Source organism: Camellia sinensis, chromosome 5 (assembly GCF_055761805.1).
Source record: "Camellia sinensis isolate YWXY chromosome 5, ASM5576180v1, whole genome shotgun sequence".
Classification (NCBI taxonomy): domain Eukaryota; kingdom Viridiplantae; phylum Streptophyta; class Magnoliopsida; order Ericales; family Theaceae; genus Camellia; species Camellia sinensis.
Genome location: NC_138965.1, coordinates 103,974,567 through 103,987,500, shown reverse-complemented (window position 1 = coordinate 103,987,500; position 12,934 = coordinate 103,974,567). Strand labels below are relative to the sequence as shown.

General features: G+C 35.2%; 1 protein-coding gene across 7 annotated transcripts in view; it reads right to left on the bottom strand.

Moving 5' to 3' along the window:
- Positions 1–3,200, bottom strand: part of LOC114273778 (uncharacterized) — a 12,640-nt gene extending 9,440 nt beyond the window's left edge. Inside the window, exons 1-2 of one of the 7 annotated variants that reach the window (XM_028215607.2) lie at positions 3,049–3,165; positions 2,863–2,919 (exon numbers count right to left, since the gene is read on the bottom strand). The gene's annotated coding sequence lies outside the window, so the exon portion shown is untranslated. The other 6 variants (XM_082869432.1, XM_082869431.1, XM_028215599.2 and 3 more) reach the window with 6 other exon arrangements.
- Positions 3,201–12,934: the final 9,734 nt, after the last annotated feature.

Here is a 12,934-nt window from a genome sequence, read left to right as displayed (position 1 = left end):
TTTGGTATGAGTAAAGGATAAGGATAGGAGATGCTTAAGCCATCTCCAACCTTTACTCAATCATGTATATTCATGGGTGTGCTTGTTAAAAAGAGATGCTATAAAATTTGTGTTGGGAATTACGAAAGGGTAATATAGGAATGAATGAAGCACTCCGATGGACAAACTCATATTAAAGCATAAATTTGAGTAAAAGCTTCTCTACTGGCAAGTTCATGATTAGAGGTGGGCCAATTATTGGACTTAATGACCTTTCTTTATGGGGTGCATGTAGGAGGGGGAGAGAGAGGGAATGTTCTGGTTTTAGGTGGGGGGGTGGGGGGGGGGGTTCTAAAGGTGTTTTCTCGGTATCATCTTTTTATCGAGTTTTGTGTGATGATAGGGAAGGGGAGTTTCCTTGGCGACGGGTTTGGGTTGTAGGTGTTCCTTCTAAGGTGCCTTTTTTAGTACAGACAGCGGCTTGTTGTAGGATTCTTACTACTGATAATTTGGTTTGACGTGATCTTGTTTTGGTGAATTGGTGTTGTATGTGTTGTGTGGATGTGGAATTGGTGGATCATTTGTTAATTCAGTGTTCGGTGGCTTGCCGGTTGTGGACGCTGATTTTTTCTACCTTTGGTGTGGTATAGGTTTAGGAGAAAGGGGTGGTGGAGGTTCTTTGGAGTTGGGGAGGGGGGCAGGTTGGGAAGAGGCGTCGGAATTTAAACGTTGAAGCCCAAAACAAACACAACCGAACTCTCAAACTTATTTTAATAAGAGCCAGACTCAAAATTTTATTGAAAGTATTACTGAAGTACTTATCAAAAAAAAGGAACCAAACTACGAAAGAAATATATTAGATCGTTAGAGGATGCATGGCCGAACAGTTTGCAGTGGCTTATGTACTAGTAGAATTTAAACTTTAAGTCGAAATTGAATCCACCAGGAGTATGCAGCACTGTTTATTGACTGAAGCAACATAAACCCATCAACAAAAAATTTGAAGTGATATGATTTCCCCTCAAAACCAAGCCATCCAGTTACTTAAAAACAGTTCAACATAAGCTGAAACCTCATTTTAATTCAAACAATTGCACACATATATTTTGAAGTAAGAAGCACGGATACGGATACGGGATACGGGTACGATACGATACGGATACGGCGATACGGCAAAATTCGAAAAAGTAGGATACGGATACGGCGGGGATACGTTCATAAAAAATATTTTTTTTCACAATTTTTAGTAATGTAGCATACACAAAAATAAAACTTCAACAATTTTTAGTAAACAAATAAAACAAAACATTAATGTAGCATCACCCATAACAACCATAATGCATCATCCATAACAAAAAATTCATCAATTCAATTAAATTTCAACAATTTTAACAATATAACATCACCCATAACAACCATAATGCAATTCAATCCCAAATTAAGGGGGAAAAAAATTTACAAAGTTCATTTATTTATCAATAAGTTTATTTATGTATTTATTAATAAGTGTTTTTTACCTTATTTGATTTATTAATAAGTTTACAAAGTTTATAATTTTATAAGTTGACAAATTTTATTTTTAATCAGTTTATTTATTTACTAATAAATTTTTTTACCTTATTTTATTTATTTATTTATTTATTTATTAATAAGTTTATTTATTTATTTGTTTTATTTATTTGTTTTTTTTACCTTATTTGTTTATTTATTTATTTGTTTTATTTATTTTATTTATTTGTTTTATTTAAACCGAATAATATATATAAGTTTTTTTTTTTTATTTTAAAATCTTATTTGACTTGCAAATCTCAGAGTATACATTCAACAATTAAAAAAAATTAAAAAAAAATAAAATAATGACAGATGAGATGAGATCGAGTCGAGAGGGGGGAGGGAATGAGATCGAGTCGCGATCTCCAACCAGACAGACAGATCGAGCTCGAGAGAGAGAGAGTTCGTGAGATCGCGACTCGAGAGGGGGGAGGGGATGAGAGGGAGACAGAGGGAGCGAAAGGGAGAGAGAGAGGGACGAACCTCAAAGCCGATCGTGGAGCTCCTGTTTGATCAACGATCGGCGACTGCTGTCCGAGACGACGACGAACTCCGAACTCCTCCTCCTTCGCGGCTGCTGTTTGACCCAGGTAAGAGAGAGTTTGGTTCTTGTGTTTGGTTCGACCTTGGTTTGACCTAGCTGTACGAAGAACTCTATATTTTGTGTTTCATTTTATATTTTTTTCATATTTTACAATTTGACCCCAATTTAAAGTTTTTAAATTATTTTTTTGCCCCGCCGTATCCATACCGTATCTTGATCGTATCCTTACCGTATCCGAGCCGTATCCGAAATTCAAAAATTAAAAAAAAAAATTGGATACTCCATTTCCCGTATCTGATACGTATCCCGCCGTATCGGGCGCGTATCCGTATCCGATACGTATCCGATACGCGTACGGGGGCTATTTCGGAGTATCCGTGCTTCATAGTAAGTAGATGCTTTCGGGATGACATCAAATGGCATGTTCAATACAGTTGTAACTCGCCACCATTAACATTACAATATTTAAGTTAAGCTGACAATTTTTTTATTTTTTTTGATAAGTAAAGAATAAATATATATCACTGGGGATGCCAAAGCTGACAAAATTCTAAATTTGCAGACAGTGGATGTCGCCAGTACCAGAAATTAATCAAATTACTGTGAACCCAATAACAGAATTTCAATAATTGAACCATTCCCTTGGAGAAAACTGGGCAAGTAAGTTAAATTAGTTCAACACCAACTCGAACCTCACCAACCCAGTTCACTCACTAACAAATGACATAAAAAAAAATCAAAGAACACTAAAAAAACATACAACTAAATTTACAAAGAAGATGACTGACCAGTATGAATCAATTGAAGACGCCCTCAACACCACCACTTGCCGAAATTGCATAAAGCTTGGAATTTTATTGCCGAATCCGAGTAACAATACAATATGCATACACACCCAAATCGTCAAATCTCGTGCAAGGATGATCAGAAATTGGAAGCATCAATCGATTTTATAAGTGAAACCAAACACATACCTCAAAAATCGATAACCGAACAAATAATTTGAAGAGTCTACAAGTCTCCGAATGGCTCGAACTGAGATTATTTTATTTTATTTTATTTTATTTTTTCTAGCGGAAGTTGAAACTAGGGTTTTGGAAAAGAAAGAAAACAATAATAAAAAAAATAAAAAAAAGGTAAATTACGCTGACAATTATATGACCGTATTAATTTTTAAGTTAAAATGACATATTTATTTATAATCTTTACATATATTTTAAAGGGTAAATTACATTGATACTTCGGATGTTTTAATTTAATACGGATCCTTCCGACATTTAAAAAAAAATTTAATTTAATAAAAATAAATATGAAAAAATAAATTTAATTTATAAAAAATTATTTTTAACCACTCGAAAGATAAAAATTATATAAAAATGATAATTATTTTTTTATTTTTTTATTTCTTAACCAAATTAATTTTTAATTTTTTTAAAAAAAATCTAAAAATCAAACCATACATAGCCTAAGAATTTTTTGATAAGTTATTTTTTACGTTGGTAACTTATTTAATTATTTGTTAATTTTACGATATTTTTACCATCTGAGACCTGTTTGATAACTATTTCGTTTTTAGTTTTCAATTTATATTTACAAAAATTTAAAAAACTGTCATAAAAACTTGTTTGATAATTTTTTTAATTTATAAATGGTTGTCTCAATTTGTGAATTTGAAGAAAAACGGAAAAAAATGAGTTTACATTTGACTAACAAAAAAAAATTTCAATTAATTTTCTTTTCAAATGATTTTTTTTCCAATTAATTTTTTTTTCAGTGGATTTTTTTTGTCAACTAATACTAACCGATGGGTCAATTGGTAATACTACTTTAAACCTTGAGGAGGAGATTGTAATTTCTAAAATATGAGGGGTGTCAATGTAGTTTACCCAATGAGAGCAAAATTAGTATTTAAAAAAATTAAATTGCTGACATCAACAAAATCTGTTAGTTGACTTAACAGTCAACTAACTGAGGGAGTAATCTGTAATGAAATTTAAACCTCATGAAGGGAGATGTAATTTCCAAAATGTGAGGGGGGAATTGTAATAAACATAAATCTCAGGGGGTGTCAATGTAATTTACCCTAAAAGATGAAAAAAAGTGGGAGCTTGAAATATTGAGGGAAAACGAGACAAGTTGGAGATTTGAATAGAAATTATGTCGGGTTTGGAAGAGATTAGGGATTGAAGAAAATAGATGGAGCGAATCGTGTACAGAAAGATATGTAGATGTAGAGAGAGAAAGTTGGGAGCTTTGACTCCATTGCTGATGATGACAATGATGAAAAGCCTCTGCGACTGGAGAAATAAAGGGAGATGAGGGATGTAGTAATGGCTCTGCCCGGCCTCGCTCATCCGGGTCCAGATCTGTGCTCGGGTCGGGCCAAACGAGTCTCGCGGGTTTCTTTCTTTTTAGCAGGTCGGGTCATGGGCTAAAAAGTGGGGTCCAAACCCACTTATAATAGGGCCTAGGGCCACCCTTAGGGCTTGGGCTCAGGCCGCGGCCCGGGCCTAGTCAAGTCTTTTTTATTTTTTTGAAAAATAAACGATAAATACATTATTTATGTAGATTATTTATTAGGAATAAAAAAAAATTATACTAGAATATTTTGTTAATATTAATGCGATGCTTTGTTTAGTTATGTTTCATGGTGGTATTTAAATTTAATTATATATGACTTATATTTTTTTTAATTATGAACTTATAACTAAAAAAATATACAATTATGTAATTTTTTTATTTCGAAATGAATAATTATATATATATATATATAATTAAACTTTTAATATTACAATATTAAATTAATTATATAACATTTATTGAATGAATAATTTTTATTTCAAAATGAAATAAAATATTACAAAAATTTATATTATAAAATCAAATAGATGTAGATTATTGATGATGGTAAAGCAATTGCATCACTATAGATCAAGTACATCCCAACTAGGTTGGCATCTACTAGTTTACCAATCATTTGCATTATATTCCACCTCAATAATCTAATACAAAAAAAAAAAATGAAATGAAATAGTAAAAAATAAATTGTTGATCAATTATCGGAGGAGATAGACATTTCAGTCACGTTGCTCGAAGATATGTCATCCAAATCATTTTAAATACGCTCATTTTCACTATAATTTTGTCTTCTTGTAAGCGCATGCATATGATCTCTGTATATCATCAGTGCCTCAACCATTTGGGGTGAAAGCCTACTCCGATAATCGCTTAGCACCCACCCGCACTAAAAGCTGTTTCCGAAGCAAATGTAGAAATATTTTTTTAAAATGTTTCCAAACACTACTACTCCTACCCTTAGATGATGATCCAACTATTGGAAGATAGATATTAGAAAGAGAATCAACAAATTCATGTTGTGTAGTATATGTATCAACATTGACATAAACATTAAGCATATTAGGATTCATAGTAATGTAAGTAAAACAATATATAAGAATTAACAATTAATTTAAATAATGTGTAAATATAATGAACAAAAAATAATAATTAATATATGTGCACAAATAATTAATGAAAAAAATGAGTAGCTAATAAATTTAATTAAACTAATTAATGTTACCGACTGACGAATGTAATACAAAAATTAGCTTCTTCTGATAAAAGTTTCTTGTTGCACAATTGCAATTGTCACTAAGTGATGACACTTCAAAATTAATCAAAAGTTGAGAGAGATTGAGAGTTAAAGAGAGATTGAAAGAGTATAAGAGGAGAGAGAGAGAGAGAGAATTATTTGTGAGATTTATTTTGAAAAATGGAGGATATTTAAAGTAGTTTGAAAGAGTGAAGTAAATTTATAAATATATATATATATATATTACTGTTGTATTAAACGGTAATATGACCGTTTCAAATTTTTTTTTTTTTTTTTTTTTCCAATTCAATGAAATGAAGAGTGAGTTGAGTGATTAGTAGGCTAGTAAGGGGTGGCAACAAAGCAGGCTGTAGACAGGCAGCAAGTGTGATGATGAACTGTTTGAAATTTTTTTTTTTTTTTTTTTTTTTCATTCATATTCATTCAATTGCAATTTGCAAGCAAAGTGAAAGGGTGTCTGGGTAATGCAGGGGGTAGGTTGGGCAGGCAGAGAGAGGGGTCTAGAATTATTATATTCGTTTTTTTTTTTAAATTCATCTTATGGTAAGGAAATGACATTAACTATTGTGTTATTTTGTTTTATTTTTATTTTTGCAATATCAATCTTTTATATATTTATTTATTTTATATTTTTTTAATTATTTAACCGTTGTAAATTGTTTTTTTTTTTTTTTTTTTTTTTTTGAAATTTGACTATTGGTAGAGAGAGGGCCGGGCCAAGTTTCAAATGGAAGGCCCAGGCCAAAGGTACTGGGCTAGGCTCGGGCCCGGGCCTAATCGGCCCGAAACGGGCCGGGCCCACCTCGGATCTCAGGCAGCCTTTACATCCCTATGGAGCATGGAGCGATCTTAATTTTCAGACTTTTTTTTTGTTTGTTTGTTTTATCAAACCACACTTTATTACCCCCTCCCCCCAAAAAAATAATTTATTGTTTTGAATTTGAAGCAAAATAAAAAATTGCTTTCAATTTATTTTTTTAGAGGAAATTATAAAATAATAAAATAAAGTAAGAATTTTTAATTTTGTCAATTCAAATCATAATTTTTTAAAATTTTTTTCAATTTAAATCATCTATCATTTTTTGTTGGATAAAATTGACGAAAAATGATATTTTATATATTGTTTGATAAAATTAAAAATTAAAACTAAAAGTTGAAAATTAAATATTAAAAACTAGATGTTGGATTTTTTAAATTGAAAAGTTATTTGACACAAATTTAAGTGCTAAAATAAAACAAATTGTTTGACATATGCAATATTAAATTTGAAATTTAATAATTTATATGTTTATATTATGTTGACGAAATAGTAATAGTGGTGGGGGGGTGGTGGTGGTGGTGGTGGTGGTGGTGGTGGTGGTGGTGGTGGTGGTGGTCGGGATAATGGTGGCGGTGGTTGCAGCGATAGTGGTGGCAATGACACCAATGGTAATGGCGGTTTAGATAGAATGATAGTTATGGTGATTCCGATTTTGACCCGACCCTTATTGTATTCCGGACTCGGGTTTTATGGTTTTGTAATGTTGTTCCTATCTTGTTTCCCTTGTTTTCCCTTAATTTTTGTTATCGGGTTGTTGTGATTGCGTTTGGGACAGATTGGTTGCTTAGTTCCCAAACTCTTGTTGCCTAGATTTTTGCTTCTTCGTTCGAGCAACACTTCTTGCGCTCGAGCGGACTTTACAAACTCTCAGTACTTTTGCATGTTTACAAAACTTCTGGGACAGTGTATTCTACACTCGAGCGGTGCTTTTTGCGCTCGAGCGGCCCTTTCTTGCGCTCAGGCGTTGGTCTATTGTCTGTAAAACTACTAGATGTGTGTATTCTACGCTCGAGCGTCACTTTCTGCGCTCGAGCGGTGATGGTCTTTTTCATTGTGTCTTGGCGCTCATGCATCACTTCTTGCGCTCGAACAGGATATTTTATTGTGTCTGACACTTAAGCATCACTTCTTGAACCTGAGCAGACTGTGTGTATATCAGATCGCGAAAGTGATTCTTTACATCACTTTTCAATATCTTTTTCCCTCAAAACCCTAGACCGGGACCTTCTCTCTCTCTCTCTCTCTCTTTCTCTCTCTCTTTCTACATTTTCACCTAAATCTAGTGATTTCTCCACACATTTGCCTTTGTTAAAAAGGGTGAGCATCTCAAGATCTCCATTTGATTCGAATAGAGTTGTGTTTGAACATCTTTGAAGTTTCCTCCTCACTTTGCTCGACTTCTCACTTTGAGGTAGGGATTTTTTACACTCTCTTATGGGTTTGGACTTAGCTATTGGTTATTGTGTAAACAATATTGGGGTTTGGGGAGGATTTTGGACAAACTTAGGGTTTGGGTTTAAAATCAAAAGAGGGGTTTGTAAGTGAATGTGTTATAAATGGTTATGAGATTGAATATGAGGTCGTATGGTAACAAAATAGTTGATTATGACACTTAGATTGAAATTTGAGAGAAAATGGAGTTTTGCCCTATATTTTTTGAATATTTGTTTTGTATAAATAAATGAAATTGGTATTAGAAATGTGAAATTAGATGAATGTTGATATAAATGGTGGAGTTGGATATGTATTATCACTCGCCTATGGAAATTTGGACAATTTATCTGTCTTTGAAATTGTGTATCTGTTAGAAATATCTATTTTAGGCTATCCGTGGAGAATAGCTATGATTGTTGTAGAAATTGCATGAGGATTAAGTAAATTGAAACTAATCTCTTATTGGTTGTCATTGAATATTATTGTGTTTAAATACATTGTATATGTATGATGTTTAGAAGGAGAAAAGGGGATGTACTTCATGTTTAGGAGGAGAAATGGGTTAGACTCCGGTAAACTAAGTTGGCCTGTGTGTCTATGGTGAAAGTCTCGAAAACAACGCGTATACATGGGTGCTAATTCCCGTGGACGAAATTTCTGTAAAATGACAAATAGAAGTGTTTGAATAATGGCTATGTTGGTTAATAACCCACCTGGGTTGTATACTCAGGTTGGTTGTTTGAAATTACATGAGAATGAACCTTGAATTATGATAAAACGGATTAAGATATGACATTTGGCGTAGTGTAGTTTATAAAAGAGGTATTAATGATTTAATCATGGGCATTGTGTATGCATGGCGTACATATATTTTTATTAAGATCCATATATTGTGTTAAATTGTTTCTGTGTGTGTCAATTTCTGACCACACTGCCAATCAAGCACTCGGCTGGAGAACACTGGCAGAATAGATTAAGCCCGAACGATCTGTCACAAAAAGAAGAGATTTCAGCGGTGGTTCGTCCACCCGGGGGCACTCCGACGATCAAGTCAGTTATCTCTCAAAGATAGCAAAAGTGCTTAACTCACTATTCAGAGCATAAAAAGCATACCTTAGACCCATGGGGTTGCCTCTCTTTTATAGCCAACACTTACCTAATCCCAATAGAAGCCTAGCTTCAATGGACTTAGGATTACTGCTAATCTTGGACTTCGAGTAAGATTGGGATAAACTCTCTAAGAGTCTTATCTTTATCCAAACTGAAGTCTTCTCCCATTCTAGGACTCTTGTCTCTTATCCGCTTATCCCGGATTCCGGTATCTCAGCAGAAACCTCGGTCTAGCTGAGATTATCTCGACTCCATGACCAGGACACGTGGCACCTCAGTTGGTACTTCGGTGCCACCTCGGCCGCGTGTTTGTCATTCAAAAATTATGTCCCCACAACTGCCCCTAGGTTCTATTACCTTGGCATCCTGAGGTGATGGAACCTATATCATTCTTTCAACTTAGCACGTCGGCTAAGCTCGCCTTATCCCTTATTACCAAGTTCATCATTTGTCAGCCTCACATGACCAAGACCTGTAATCTGTTTTCATTGATGCTGTAGATGCGCCCTTGGGCTTCATGCTACAGTTCGGACTCAATGTCACGGTTCTTAATCTGATCTCATGATGTGCGATGTGAAATTGATAAATCACCAAATAGTCCAAATCCGGCAAATCATTTTGAAAAACTAATTTTTGTAAAGAAGTGCCAAATATGGACTGCTTTGCCAGATACAGAGTCTCCACCTAAATATTTATTTTGGGAGAATTTAGGAAACCCTGACTCCTGCCTAAGGCCACGTGTCCGTCATCACCAAAGTTGCCTCGGCTCGGGAACTTGGGTACGAGAGGGGAAGGTTATCTATGAGCACCCCCGCTCGCCCAATCAAAGATCGGCCTGTACTAAGCATGATATCTTGTTTTTGAAAACAAATGCGTTCTTATTCCGGTTATTAGCTAGAATTTACTATGTGATGCGCACAACACACAAGTATAGACTAGATCGCCTAATTTGGAACAAAGTATTGCATTTTCATTTGTTTGAAAATGGTTTGAAGTTTACTACTCGGGAGTAGGCAAAAATGTGGATTTCAATGAATTGTCCCAATTCAGGTAATCCAACCTTCACCCACAGGCATTCAGACAGTTATATCATATAAGCAATTAGCCTTATAGAAAGCATGCTGTCATGTTAACACAAACACACATGCAAGACGCTAAAGCGTAAACACTCACAGTGTACTTCGTGCCAAAACAAGAAACTAGTTAGAAATCATGCATGATCCTAGTTTATGTTTAAAATGGCTAATGCATCGCATGCAAAATGCAACTAGAAATAGGCTCGGCTATTCTAAGATGGCATATGAGATGCGACAACTCGATACATGTATTCAAGTAGGAATTGAAATACAATGTAGTTAGTATGATGCGCCGAGTCCGGTGCATGCAATACAGATGAATGGTGCAAACATGCATAGCATAAGAATGCTAATTGAAATATGCCCTAGAACTAACCACTGAAAGTAGGTAAGTAAAAGGAAGAAAGAAGTGGGGGTTGGAAGACATGCATCACACACACGCACACTTATTACATAATTGCGCCCTCTCGACAGAGGGACCGAAAGAATAATACAAATCATCTAATTAACTAACTAACAAGCTAATTAATTAATTACACAACCAAATAAAAATAAATAACTATTCTAAGTTATTAAAACACTAAAATGGCCTCGAGACGAGGGATGAATGCATGCTCAGACGGCTTTGCTCGGAAATCCATCGCCATGTTTCATGTTGCCTTTGTTTGCACTGCTCTGTACCTCTAAAAATTGTGCCAACTTCTATGACACTTTTGAACCATCTTGTGTACACTGTGGGAGGTCATCGACCAAGAGATGATGCCATCGACCAAGATAGGGAGGTCATCGACCAAATATAAGGCTATCGGCCAAGTGTTTGTTGCCGATCGGCACTGAATGTGGTCGATCGACCATTTCTTCCTGTGAAAAGCTCCTGTTGCTGTAGCAGAGGACAAACAGAGCATGGCAATACATTTACAAGACAATGTCTGCACAACTACACCCCTTATCATGTTTAAGACTCAAAGGTGTGTAGTTCTCGACCCTCGGACCACCAATCATGCATTTCAATGCATGATGGCCAAAGGAGCCAAGTGTGCAATTCAATATCAAATGAAATGCACAAAACACATAAGGGGCCCCAACCTCTATCATGCTTGATCAAGAGGCAAGGGAATGCACACACAATGCAATGCAACCTAAGTATGTAAGCAAAGCTTATGCGACATGAGTATGTTAACAACAATGCCATGTAATGCAACTAGCATATAACAATATGCAAAGGGGCAAGTATGTAAAAACATGTTAATTAGCAAGCATGTGACAACATGCAATTTGACAAGCATGCAACGAGTATGTAAGCATGATGTAATAGGGCTAGCATGCAACAACATGCAATGAAACTAGTATGCAACAAGCATACGACAACATACAAGGCAAGCATGCAACAACATGCGAAGATGGACTTAAACCAAAATGGGAGGACCTCGGTCATGCCCAAATCAGTGGCCAAAATGCTAAGAAATAATGGACAAAAGCACATACAAACATGCACATGTAATGGGCTATCACCTAGGCATAAAAGGGCAACTTTCAAGAGCACTTAAAAGGAGACAAATATGGGCATGCGACAAACATAGTAAGCTCTGAAATTATGTTAGGAAAGGTGCCAAACCAATCAAACAAAGCAAGCAAATCATGCAAGAAGACTCAAAGCTCAAGGCTAGCCAAGGGGTTCAAACCATGGCTATGCAAAACATGAAGCAAATGGCAAATATAACCCAAAACAGTCCTAGATCATGTCAAAATGAGCCTAAAACATGCAAGGACCAAAGCCGAAATAAGCTAGAACAAATGACCAAAAGCATGAGACATGCAAGGCTACAAAAGAGGTGTTACACTACACCTATCAAAACCAAACATGGCATGACTTAAGCAATGAAAAACAGAGTTATGGCATGGTGAAACAAGATCAAAAACCCACTTAGATGGCATCCCAAAGACCTAAACATGATGGCACACACAATGACCCATTCATGAGGCATAAAACATCAACTCTTTAAAGCATTAAAGAAGTGACAAGTGCAAGTGTTTGAGCATGAAACATGGACTGAAATAGTATAACAAATGATGCCAAATCATTGAAATGGTCCAAGTAAAGCATGCTAGTGACTTGGACACTTAAGGCTAACAAGCTAGAATGCCTTATGGATATACAAAGCATGGCATATATGGTCAAAACAACTCAAATAAGAGCTTAAGCATCTTACAACAAGGCTAAAAACTTCATGGAGTCGAGCCAAAATCATGCTAGAAACATAGCTTAAAGCATGATGCATGTTAAGGCAAATGAAAGGATTGCAAGGCAAGTACATGAAGCATACATGGTATGTCCAAACCAAGTCAAAAAAGTGTTATATCATGGAAAAACAAAGCCTAATACATACTGAAATGAAGCTAAAACAAGCCAACCAAACATGCTACCAATATAAGATATTTATACTAGCATACAAGACAATAAGAAGAGGGGATGACCCTCTCCTATTTAGGACTCCAAAATCACTTTTCCACCACTGAAATCATTTCAGTGGTAGAAAGGTCATGCAAAGCTAAGAACAAGGGCCAAAAGGGATGGCCTAAAACAAGGCCAAAAGAAGGCCTAAGAGGGGGGAAACAACCCCAAACCAAAAAGTGATCTTAAACAAAGATCTAAAGCATCAAAAATCAGAACTTATTGTAGTTTAGTGTTAAGCTTAAAACACTAAGCAAGAAGGTCTAAAAGCTTAAGCAAGAAAGGGGTATTAAAAGCAAGAATGCTCACCCTTGAAGAACACTTTCAAGAACAAGGCTCCAGCAACTTTTCCAAG